Source organism: Pseudophryne corroboree, unplaced genomic scaffold, assembly GCF_028390025.1.
Source record: "Pseudophryne corroboree isolate aPseCor3 unplaced genomic scaffold, aPseCor3.hap2 scaffold_166, whole genome shotgun sequence".
NCBI lineage: Eukaryota > Metazoa > Chordata > Amphibia > Anura > Myobatrachidae > Pseudophryne > Pseudophryne corroboree.
In genome coordinates, this window is record NW_026968296.1 from 591,256 (window position 1) to 604,496 (window position 13,241).

Consider the following 13,241-nt stretch of genomic DNA (forward strand, 5'->3'; position numbering starts at 1 on the left):
GTGTAAAAATAATGGGGGACCCTACTCTTTTTGTCCCCCGTATTTTTTGCACCAGCACCAGGCGCAGAGCCCGGAGCTGGTTTTAAAAATACGGGGGATCCCCTGTCCGTTTTTCCCCCGGATTTTTAGAACCAGGACCGGCTCGAAGAGCCCGAGGCTGGTTATGCTTTGGAGGGGGGACCGCACGCAATTTTTCTTTTCCGGGTTTTTCACATTCCATTTAAAAAAATAATAATAATAATCTTTTAAAAAATATATAAATAATACTTGTGCCTCCAAAAAAGACAAACCAAGTACCTAATCCCTTCTAATATAAATTGATATGCTATTACCCCAAAAAAAACATGTTTTAAATTTTTTTTTATTAGATTCCGCCTGCAAAGTGTGGCGGATTGAAAATGACGAATTTACTGTTTAAAAGCACTGTTGTCGAATTTACAAACTTCAATTGAATATACTTTTGTTGAATTGCCGCATTTGTACCATTGCAGAAAAGTCGAATTTGTCAAATGTCGAATTTTGAAAGGATGCAAGAATAGGCCCCGCCCCCTTCTTCACATCAGCCGTCCCCTTCTACCCCTGTACCTTGCTCTCTCCTGTCTGTGCTCTCTCCCGTCTGTAGGACTAGGCCCCGCCCCCTTCTTACCCTCCAGTGACTGCTCTCTCCTGACAAGTGGACCAGGCCTGCCCCCTACACGCTGCTGGTGTCTTCATTGTTACTTGGTCTGGAGCTCCGTTGGGGAGAGAACTCACGTGAGCTCATTAAGAATGAGGAACTGGGATGTTTTAATTTTATTGTGAGTAGTGTAGTGTGGTGATGTAGTATGTTGTATGGGGGGTATAGTGTAACTATGTAGTGCAGCATATGGGAGGGCTATAGCATAGTGATGTAGTGTGGCATATGGGGGGTGGTAGCGCATAGGCGTGCGTACAGGGGTGCCTGGTGCGCACAGGCACTCCCTAATGTCCAGCACCGCTGCACGCCACGCTTGCTGTGGCACAGTGATCGCTGAGTGTGTGATCGGTGGAGCCTAGCCTGTAGCTCATTTCCGTACCTCCCACCACCGCTGCGCCCGCCCCCCTCTGCCTGCTGCTAATACTATGCTGAGTGCATTCGTCGGCGGCCTCACTGGGGGGACTGGTGTCACCTTGCAATGTGACGTGGTGATGTCCGCCTATGCTCTCCTCCCGCCCACCCGTGCTTTCCTCCCGCTGCGGTCTCTCCGTCCTAGTTTGCCGCGGCTGCCACACCACTGGCAGTGTTCCTCTAGGGGGGACTGGGAGCCGCCGGCAGACACATTCTGCTGAGACTTACTTGTCAGTGCGGGTTCCGGATGGCAGGCGGCGGGTGGGAGGGCAGACGGGGAGCAGGTGTCACAAGGAGTGTGTGGGTAACTAATTCACAATACTTCCGCTCAACGTGGCACTGCTGGTCTTTCATCTCCCATGTCTCTTCACCAGGTGGCGGGCGGCCCGGAAATTAAGTGATGTGTTGTGCAGCAGTCAGTGTGAAGTGACTGTGAGTAACACTGATGGTGCTGATGATGCTGCTGCAGAATCGGGAAGCAATTAATTCATAAATATAATGTACTCTATCAGTGTATTATACATACATAAACATGTACATACGTGTATTTGTGTATACATGTATATACATGAGTGTGTGTGCATATATATATATATATATATATACAGCCAGTTCCCAGGAACAAAAGTCCTCCCCCGCTTCCGCTAAGTCCACAGCATGACGCTGGGGCTCCACTGGTGGAGCCAGGTGCGGTGGGGGCCCGTCTCAAGTGCTTCAGCAATCAGTGGGCTTGCTCACAGGTGGATCCCTGGATTCTACAAGTAGTGTCTCAGGGATTCAAGCTGGAATTCGAGACGTCTCCCCCTCTCCGTTTCCTAAAATCTGCCTTGCCAACATCTCCCTTGGACAGGGAGGCTGTGATAGAGGCAAATTCACAAGCTGTATTTGCAGCAGGTGATAGTCAAGGTACCCCTCCTTTCAAAAATCCACTTCATTTTCTTTACCCTATTATTAAAATGGTAATTGACAAAAACAAACTACATTGTCACCAGAAGAGCAATACAAAATGTACAAGTGATATATTAAAATCATCTTTCCAGCTTGAATTTCAATGATGCATTGGGTCAACAAATTTGTGAGAAACATCTTCACCCTTAAATAAAGATTTTCTTAATTCCTTACCTGTGTGCTAATTAGATATCACCTTGTTTTCACATTAAACAGACTTCCACATGAGAAAGCAGCAAGGAAGCAGTGGCGTTAATGTTTCCTGGTGTCAACTTGTATTATTTCAGTAGACATTGAAATGAGGATGCATCTTGCTGCCTTTCCAATGAAGCAAGTTTAATTTAGTAATAGGTGAAAAACCATCCTTACAAAGGTGTTAATCAGAGACTTGGCTTTGTGGACACTTTTCAGAGAACAAATTTGTTAGCATAAAAATAAAGCCAGAAAATGAAGAGCTGTTTAATCACTCGATTGGATTTTTCTGCCAGCATATTTTTTTTCTCTGCAACCCACTGCTAAATTGTGCTTCCTAGCTGTTTTTTATAAAATCACTGAATCAAATCTAACTCTGATTACATCAGAGAAGGCCATGTACCCTACACCATAAGAGGGGGTTTGAAATTTTGACTTGTCTACTTAAATATCACCAAAATCTGATCACAAGTTTAATTACGTCCCTGGGTGGGATTGAACCACCAACCTTTTGGTTAATAGCCGAACACACTAACCGATTGCGCCACAGAGACACTTTGCAAAAAGTGCATACTGACAAAGGCTAATAAGCATACATCTAGAACGTTTCCTAGAAAAACATTAAAAAATCAATAATCTGGAGAGTTTTTGTAAGATGTTTCTTCCATCAACCAACGAATAAACACATTGGTACTTTCCCATGATGAGTGAGTGCTTCAGGATCTCTTGCACTTACATGTGCAGCAGAGTACTGCAATGGAAGCATGCTGGACCCATAACCCAGAGGTAGGCAGATTGAAACTATCCTTTGCTATATGCATTTTTTTTGTTAATTTAAGTAATCAAAACTGGGATTGATATTTTTGCTCTTTTATTTTTACTTAAAGTACAATAACTTTTACCATTTTAATTTGTTTTAATAGTATATTGACAGTATAGTTTTCTTTCAAAAATCCACTTAATTTTCTTTACCCTGTTATTAAAATGGTAATTGACAAAAAAAACTACATTGTCACCAGAAGAGCAATACAAAATGTACAAGTGATATATTAAATCATCTTTCCAGCTTGAATTTCAATGATGCATTGGGGCAACAATTTTGTGAGAAACATCTTCACCCTTAAATAAAGATTTTCGTAATTCCTTACCTGTGTGCTAATTAGATATCACCTTGTTTTCACATTAAACAGACTTCCACATGAGAAAGCAGCAAGAATGCAGTGGCGTTAATGTTTCCTGGTGTCAACCTGTATTATTTCAGTAGACATTGAAATGAGGATGCATCTTGCTGCCTTTCCAATGAAGCAAGTTTAATTTAGTAATAGGTGAAAAACCATCCCTACAAAGGTGTTAATCAGAGACTTGGCTTTGTGGACACTTTTCAGAGAACAAATTTGTTAGCATAAAAATAAAGCAAGAAAATTAAGAGCTGTTTAATCACGCAATTTGATTTTTTTGCCAGCATATTTCTTTTTCTCTGCAACCCACTGCTAAATTGTGCTTCCTAGATGTTTTTATAAAATCACTGAATCAAATCTAACTCTGATTACATCAGAGAAGGCCAGGTACCCTACACCATAACAGGGGGTATGAAATTTGACTTGTCTACTTAAAGATCACCAAAATCTGATAACAAGGTCAATTACGTCCCTGGGTGGGATTGAACCACCAACCTTTTGGTTAATAGCCGTACACACTAACTGATTGCACCACAGAGACACTTTGCAAAAGTACATACTGACAAAGGCTAATAAGCATTCATCTAAAACGTTTCCTAGAAAAACTTAAAAAAGTCAATAATCTGGAGAGTTTTTGTAAGTTGTTTCTTCTATCAACCAACGAAGAAACACATTGGTACTTTCCCATGATGAGTGAGTGCTTCAGGATCTCTTGCACTTACATGTGCAGCAGAGTACTGCAATGGAAGCATGCTGGGCTCATAACCCAGAGGTAGGCAGATTGAAACTATCCTCTGCTATATGCATTTTTTTGTTTGTTAATTAAAGTAATCCAAAACTGGGATTGATATTTTGGCTCTTTTATTTTTACTTAAAGTACAATAACTTTTACCATTTTAATTTGTTTTAATAGTATATTGACAGTATTGTTTTCTTTCAAAAATCCACTTAATTTTCTTTACCCTATTATTAAAATGGTAATTGACAAAAACAAACTACATTGTCACCAGAAGAGCAATACAAAATGTACAAGTGATATATTAAAATCATCTTTCCAGCTTGAATTTCAATGATGCATTGGGGCAACGATTTTGTGAGAAACATCTTCACCCTTAAATAAAGATTTTCTTAATTCCTTACCTGTGTGCTAATTAGATATCACCTTGTTTTCACATTAAACAGACTTCCACATGAGAAAGCAGCAAGGATGCAGTGGCGTTAATGTTTCCTGGTGTCAACCTGTATTATTTCAGTAGACATTGAAATGAGGATGCATCTTGCTGCCTTTCCAATGAAGCAAGTTTAATTTAGTAATAGGTGAAAAACCATCCTTACAAAGGTGTTAATCAGAGACTTGGCTTTGTGGACACTTTTCAGAGAACAAATTTGTTAGCATAAAAATAAAGCCAGAAAATAAAGAGCTGTTTAATCACTCAATTGGATTTTTCTGCCAGCATATTTTTTTTCTCTGCAACCCACTGCTAAATTGTGCTTCCTAGCTGTTTTTATAAAATCACTGAATCAAATCTAACTCTGATTACATCAGAGAAGGCCAGGTACCCTACACAATAAGAGGGGGTTTGAAATTTTGACTTGTCTACTCAAATATCACCAAAATCTGATCACAAGGTCAATTACGTTCCTGGGTGGGATTGAACCACCAACCTTTTGGTTAATAGCCTTACACACTAACCAATTGCACCACAGAGACACTTTGTAAAAAGTACATACTGACAAAGGCTAATAAGCATTCATCAAGAACGTTTCCTAGAAAAACTTTAAAAAGTCAATAATCTGGAGAGTTTTTGTAAGATGTTTCTTCCATCAACCAATGAAGAAACACATTGGTACTTTCCCATGATGAGTGAGTGCTTCAGGATCTCTTGCACTTACATGTGCAGCAGAGTACTGCAATGGAAGCATGCTGGGCCCATAACCCAGAGATAGGCAGATTGAAACTATCCTTTGCTATATGCATTTTTTTTGTTAATTAAAGTAATCCAAAACTGGGATTGATATTTTTGCTCTTTTATTTTTACTTAAAGTACAATAACTTTTACCATTTTAATTTGTTTTAATAGTATATTGACAGTATTGTTTTCTTTCAAAAATCCACTTCATTTTCTTTACCCTATTATTAAAATGGTAATTGACAAAAACAAACTACATTGTCACCAGAAGAGCAATACAAAATGTACAAGTGATATATTAAAATCATCTTTCCAGCTTGAATTTCAATGATGCATTGGGGCAACGATTTTGTGAGAAACATCTTCACCCTTAAATAAAGATTTTCTTAATTCCTTACCTGTGTGCTAATTAGATATCACCTTGTTTTCACATTAAACAGACTTCCACATGAGAAAGCAGCAAGGATGCAGTGGCGTTAATGTTTCCTGGTGTCAACCTGTATTATTTCAGTAGACATTGAAATGAGGATGCATCTTGCTGCCTTTCCAATGAAGCAAGTTTAATTTAGTAATAGGTGAAAAACCATCCCTACAAAGGTGTTAATCAGAGACTTGGCTTTGTGGACACTTTTCAGAGAACAAATTTGTTAGCATAAAAATAAAGCCAGAAAATGAAGAGCTGTTTAATCACTCAATTGGATTTTTTTGCCAGCATATTTCTTTTTCTCTGCAACCCACTGCTAAATTGTGCTTCCTAGCTGTTTTTTATAAAATCACTGAATCAAATCTAACTCTGATTACATCAGAGAAGGCCAGGTACCCTACACAATAAGAGGGGGTTTGAAATTTTGACTTGTCTACTTAAAGATCACCAAAATCTGATCACAAGGTCAATTACGTCCCTGGGTGTGATTGAACCACCAACCTTTTGGTTAGTAGCTGTACACACTAACTGATTGCGCCACAGAGACACTTTGCAGAACTAAATACTGACAAAGGCTAATAAGCATTCATCTAAAACGTTTCCTAGAAAAACTTTAAAAAGTCAATAATCTGGAGAGTTTTTGTAAGATGTTTCTTCCATCAACCAACGAAGAAACACATTGGTACTTTCCCATGATGAGTGAGTGCTTCAGGATCTCTTGCACTTACATGTGCAGCAGAGTACTGCAATGGAAGCATGCTGGGCCCATAACCCAGAGGTAGGCAGATTGAAACTATCCTTTGCTATATGCATTTTTTTTTGTTAATTAAAGTAATCCAAAACTGGGATTGATATTTTTGCTCTTTTATTTTTACTTAAAGTACAATAACTTTTACCATTTTAATTTGTTTTAATAGTATATTGACAGTATTGTTTTCTTTCAAAAATCCACTTAATTTTCTTTACCCTATTATTAAAATGGTAATTGACAAAAACAAACTACATTGTCACCAGAAGAGCAATACAAAATGTACAAGTGATATATTAAAATCATCTTTCTCTAACGTCCTAGTGGATGCTGGGGACTCCGTCAGGACCATGGGGATTAGCGGCTCCGCAGGAGACAGGGCACAAAAATAAAGCTTTAGGATCAGGTGGTGTGTACTGGCTCCTCCCCCTATGACCCTCCTCCAAGCCTCAGTTAGGTTTTTGTGCCCGTCCGAGCAGGGTGCAATCTAGGTGGCTCTCCTAAAGAGCTGCTTAGAAAAAGTTTTTTAGGTTTTTTATTTTCAGTAAGTCCTGCTGGCAACAGGCTCACTGCATCGAGGGACTTAGGGGAGAGAAGTGAACTCACCTGCGTGCAGGATGGATTGGCTTCTTAGGCTACTGGACACCATTAGCTCCAGAGGGAGTCGGAACACAGGTCTCACCCTGGGGTTCGTCCTGGAGCCGCGCCGCCGACCCCCCTTGCAGATGCCGAAGTTGGAAGAGGTCCAGAAGCAGGCGGCAGAAGACTTTTCAGTCTTCCTGAGGTAGCGCACAGCACTGCAGCTGTGCGCCATTGTTGTCAGCACACTTCACACAGCGGTCACGGAGGGTGCAGGGCGTTGGGGGGGCGCCCTGGGCAGCAATGTATAATACCTTTTTTATGGCTAAAAATACATCACATATAGCCCTTGAGGCTATATGGATGTATTTAACCCCTGCCAGATCTTACAGTCTCCGGAGAAGAGCCCGCCGAAATAGGGGGCGGGGCTTATTCTCCTCAGCACACAGCGCCATTTTCCTGCTCAGCTCCGCTGTGAGGAAGGCTCCCAGGACTCTCCCCTGCACTGTACTACAGAAACAGGGTAAAACAGAGAGGGGGGGCACTTTTTTGGCGATATTACTATATTTAAGCTGCTATAAGGATACAACACTTATATAGGGTTGTTCCCATATATATTATAGCGCTTGGGTGTGTGCTGGCAAACTCTCCCTCTGTCTCCCCAAAGGGCTAGTGGGGTCCTGTCTTCAATAGAGCATTCCCTGTGTGTCTGCTGTGTGTCGGTACGTGTGTGTCGACATGTATGAGGACGATGTTGGTGTGGAGGCAGAGCAATTGCCGGTAATGGTGATGTCACCCCCTAGGGAGTCGACACCGGAATGGATGGCTTTGTTTATGGAATTACGTGATAATGTCAGCACATTACAAAAATCAGTTGACGACATGAGACGGCCGTCAAACCAGTTGGTACCTGCCCAGGCGTCTCAGACACCGTCAGGGGCTGTAAAACGCCCTTTACCTCAGTCGGTCGACACAGACCCAGACACGGACACTGAATCTAGTGTCGACGGTGAAGAAACAAACGTATTTTCCAGTAGGGCCACACGTTATATGATCACGGCAATGAAGGAGGCTTTGCATATCTCTGATACTACTAGTACCACAAAAAGGGGTATTATGTGGGGGGTGAAAAAACTACCTGTAGTTTTTCCTGAATCAGAGGAATTGAATGATGTATGTGATGAAGCGTGGGTTAACCCAGATAGAAAAGGGCTAATTTCAAAAAAGTTATTGGCATTATACCCTTTCCCGCCAGAGGTTAGGGCGCACTGGGAAACACCCCCTAAGGTGGATAAGGCGCTCACACGCTTATCAAAACAAGTGGCGTTACCGTCTCCTGATACGGCCGCCCTCAAGGATCCAGCTGATAGGAGGCTGGAAACTACTCTAAAAAGTATATACACACATACTGGTGTTATACTGCGACCAGCCATCGCCTCAGCCTGGATGTGCAGTGCTGGAGTGGTCTGGACGGATTCCCTGACTGAAAATATTGATACCCTGGATAGGGACAGTATTTTACAGACTTTAGAGCAATTAAAGGATGCTTTTCTTTATATGCGAGATGCTCAGAGGGATATTTGCACTCTGGCATCGAGAGTAAGTGCGATGTCCATATCTGCCAGAAGAAGTTTATGGACACGACAGTGGTCAGGTGATGCGGATTCCAAACGGCATATGGAAGTATTGCCGTATAAAGGGGAGGAATTATTTGGCGTCGGTCTATCGGATTTGGTGGCCACGGCAACTGCCGGGAAATCCACTTTTTTACCTCAGACCCCCTCCCAACAGAAAAAGACACCGTCTTTTCAGCCGCAGTCCTTTCGGTCCTATAAGAACAAGCGGGCAAAAGGACAGTCATATCTGCCCCGAGGCAGAGGAAAGGGTAAGAGAGGGCAGCAAGCAGCTCCTTCCCAGGAACAGAAGCCCTCCGCGGGTTCTGCAAAGCCCTCAGCATGACGCTGGGGCTTTACAAGCGGACTCAGGAACGGTGGGGGGTCGACTCAAGAATTTCAGCGCGCAGTGGGCTTGCTCACAGGTGGACCCCTGGATCCTGCAGGTAGTATCTCAGGGTTACAGGTTGGAATTCGAGAAGTCTCCCCCTCGCCGGTTCCTAAAGTCGGCTTTGCCAACGTCTCCCTCAGACAGGGCGACGGTATTGGAAGCCATTCACAAGCTGTTTTCTCAGCAGGTGATAGTCAAGGTACCCCTCCTACAACAGGGAAAGGGGTATTACTCCACGCTATTTGTGGTACCGAAGCCGGACGGCTCGGTAAGACCTATTCTAAATCTGAAATCTTTGAACCTGTACATACAAAAATTCAAGTTCAAGATGGAATCACTCAGAGCAGTGATAGCGAATCTGGAAGAAGGGGACTTTATGGTGTCCCTGGACATAAAAGATGCTTACCTGCATGTCCCAATTTGCCCTTCACATCAAGGGTACCTCAGGTTCGTGGTGCAAAACTGTCATTATCAGTTTCAGACGCTGCCGTTTGGATTGTCCACGGCACCTCGGGTCTTTACCAAGGTAATGGCCGAAATGATGATTCTTCTGCGAAGAAGAGGCGTATTAATTATCCCTTACTTGGACAATCTCCTGATAAGGGCAAGGTCCAGAGAACAGCTAGAGGACGGAGTAGCACTAACCCAAGTAGTGCTGCAACAACACGGGTGGATTCTGAATTTTCCAAAATCTCAGTTGACCCCGACAACACGTCTGCTGTTCCTGGGAATGATTCTGGACACGGTTCAGAAAAAGGTGTTTCTTCCGGAGGAGAAAGCCAAGGAGTTATCCGAACTTGTCAGGAACCTCCTAAAACCAGGAAAAGTGTCTGTGCATCAATGCACAAGAGTCCTGGGAAAGATGGTGGCTTCTTACGAAGCAATCCCATTCGGCAGATTCCACGCACGAACTTTTCAGTGGGATCTGCTGGACAAATGGTCCGGGTCGCATCTGCAGATGCATCAGCGGATAACCTTATCGCCACGGACAAGGGTGTCTCTTCTGTGGTGGTTGCAGAGTGCTCATCTGTTAGAAGGCCGCAGATTCGGCATACAGGACTGGGTCCTGGTGACCACGGATGCCAGTCTGAGAGGCTGGGGAGCGGTCACACAGGGAAGAAACTTCCAGGGAGTATGGTCAAGCCTGGAGATGTCTCTTCACATAAATATACTGGAGCTAAGAGCGATTTACAATGCTCTAAGCCTGGCAAAACCCCTGCTTCAGGGTCAGCCGGTGTTGATCCAGTCGGACAACATCACGGCAGTCGCCCACGTAAACAGACAGGGCGGCACAAGAAGCAGGAGAGCAATGGCAGAAGCTGCAAGGATTCTTCGCTGGGCGGAAGATCATGTGATAGCACTGTCAGCAGTGTTCATTCCGGGAGTGAACAACTGGGAAGCAGACATCCTCAGCAGACACGATCTACACCCGGGAGAGTGGGGACTTCATCCAGAAGTCTTCCACATGATTGTGAACCGTTGGGAAAAACCAAAGGTGGATATGATGGCGTCTCGCCTCAACAAAAAACTGGACAGGTATTGCGCCAGGTCAAGAGACCCTCAGGCAATAGCTGTGGACGCTCTGGTAACACCGTGGGTGTTCCAGTCAGTGTATGTGTTTCCTCCTCTGCCTCTCATACCCAAAGTACTGAGAATTATACGGCAAAGGGGAGCGAGAACGATACTCGTGGCTCCGGATTGGCCAAGAAGAACTTGGTACCCGGAACTTCAGGAGATGCTCACGGAAAATCCGTGGCCTCTACCTCTAAGACGGGACCTGATTCAGCAGGGACCGTGTCTATTCCAAGACTTACCGCGGCTGCGTTTGACGGCGTGGCGGTTGAACGCCGAATTCTAAGGAAAAAAGGCATTCCGGAAGAGGTCATTCCTACACTGGTTAAAGCCAGGAAGGAGGTGACTGCACAACATTATCACCGCATTTGGAGAAAATATGTTGCGTGGTGCAGGCCAGGAAGGCCCCCACGGAGGAATTTCAATTGGGTCGATTCCTACATTTCCTGCAAACAGGATTGTCTATGGGCCTCAAGTTGGGGTCCATTAAGGTTCAAATTTCGGCCCTGTCGATTTTCTTCCAGAAAGAATTGGCTTCAGTTCCTGAAGTCCAGACTTTTGTAAAAGGAGTGCTACATATACAGCCCCCGGTTGTGCCCCCAGTGGCTCCGTGGGACCTTAATGTAGTTCTGGATTTTCTCAAATCACATTGGTTTGAGCCACTCAAATCGTCGGATTTGAAATATCTTACATGGAAGGTAACCATGCTACTGGCCCTGGCTTCAGCCAGGAGAGTGTCAGAATTGGCGGCTTTATCGTATAAAAGCCCATATCTGATTTTCCATTCGGACAGGGCAGAACTGCGGACGCGTCCTCATTTTCTGCCTAAGGTGGTGTCAGCGTTTCACCTGAACCAGCCTATTGTGGTGCCTGCGGCTACTAGCGATTTGGAGGATTCCAAGTTGCTGGACGTTGTCAGGGCATTGAAAATATATATTTCAAGGACGGCTGGAGTCAGAAAATCTGACTCGCTGTTTATACTGTATGCACCCAACAAGCTGGGTGCTCCTGCTTCGAAGCAGACGATTGCTCGTTGGATTTGTAGCACAATTCAACTTGCACATTCTGTGGCAGGCCTGCCACAGCCTAAATCTGTCAAGGCCCATTCCACAAGGAAGGTGGGCTCATCCTGGGCGGCTGCCCGAGGGGTCTCGGCATTACAACTCTGCCGAGCAGCTACGTGGTCGGGGGAGAACACGTTTGTAAAATTCTACTAATTTGATACCCTGGCTAAAGAGGACCTGGAGTTCTCTCATTCGGTGCTGCAGAGTCTTCCGCACTCTCCCGCCCGTTTGGGAGCTTTGGTATAATCCCCATGGTCCTGACGGAGTCCCCAGCATCCACTAGGACGTTAGAGAAAATAAGATTTTACTTACCGATAAATCTATTTCTCGTAGTCCGTAGTGGATGCTGGGCGCCCATCCCAAGTGCGGATTGTCTGCAATACTTGTACATAGTTATTGTTACAGAAAAATCGGGTTGTTCTTGTTGTGAGCCGTCTGTTCAGAGGCTCCTACGTTGTCATACTGTTAACTGGGTTCAGATCACAAGTTGTACGGTGTGATTGGTGTGGCTGGTATGAGTCTTACCCGGGATTCAAAATCCTTCCTTATTGTGTACGCTCGTCCGGGCACAGTATCCTAACTGAGGCTTGGAGGAGGGTCATAGGGGGAGGAGCCAGTACACACCACCTGATCCTAAAGCTTTATTTTTGTGCCCTATCTCCTGCGGAGCCGCTAATCCCTATGGTCCTGACGGAGTCCCCAGCATCCACTACGGACTACGAGAAATAGATTTATCGGTAAGTAAAATCTTATTTTCCAGCTTGAATTTCAATGATGCATTGGGGCAACGATTTTGTGAGAAACATCTTCACCCTTAAATAAAGATTTTCTTAATTCCTTACCTGTGTGCTAATTAGATATCACCTTGTTTTCACATTAAACAGACTTCCACATGAGAAAGCAGCAAGGATGCAGTGGCGTTAATGTTTCCTGGTGTCAACCTGTATTATTTCAGTAGACATTGAAATGAGGATGCATCTTGCTGCCTTTCCAATGAAGCAAGTTTAATTTAGTAATAGGTGAAAAACCATCCCTACAAAGGTGTTAATCAGAGACTTGGCTTTGTGGACACTTTTCAGAGAACAAATTTGTTAACATAAAAATAAAGCCAGAAAATGAAGAGCTGTTTAATCGCTCAATTGGATTTTTTTGCCAGCATATTTCTTTTTCTCTGCAACCCACTGCTAAATTGTGCTTCCTAGCTGTTTTTTTTATAAAATCACTTAATCAAATCTAACTCTGATTACATCAGAGAAGGCCAGGTACCCTACACCATAACAGGGGGTTTGAAATTTTGACTTGTCTACTTAAAGATCACCAAAATCTGATCACAAGGTCAATTACGTCCCTGGGTGAGATTGAACCACCAACCTTTTGGTTAGTAACCGTACACACTAACTGATTGCACCACAGAGACACTTTGCAGAAGTAAATACTGACAAAGGCTAATAAGCATTCATCTAAAACGTTTCCTAGAAAAACTTTAAAAAGTCAATAATCTGGAGAGTTTTTGTAAGATGTTTCTTCCATCAACC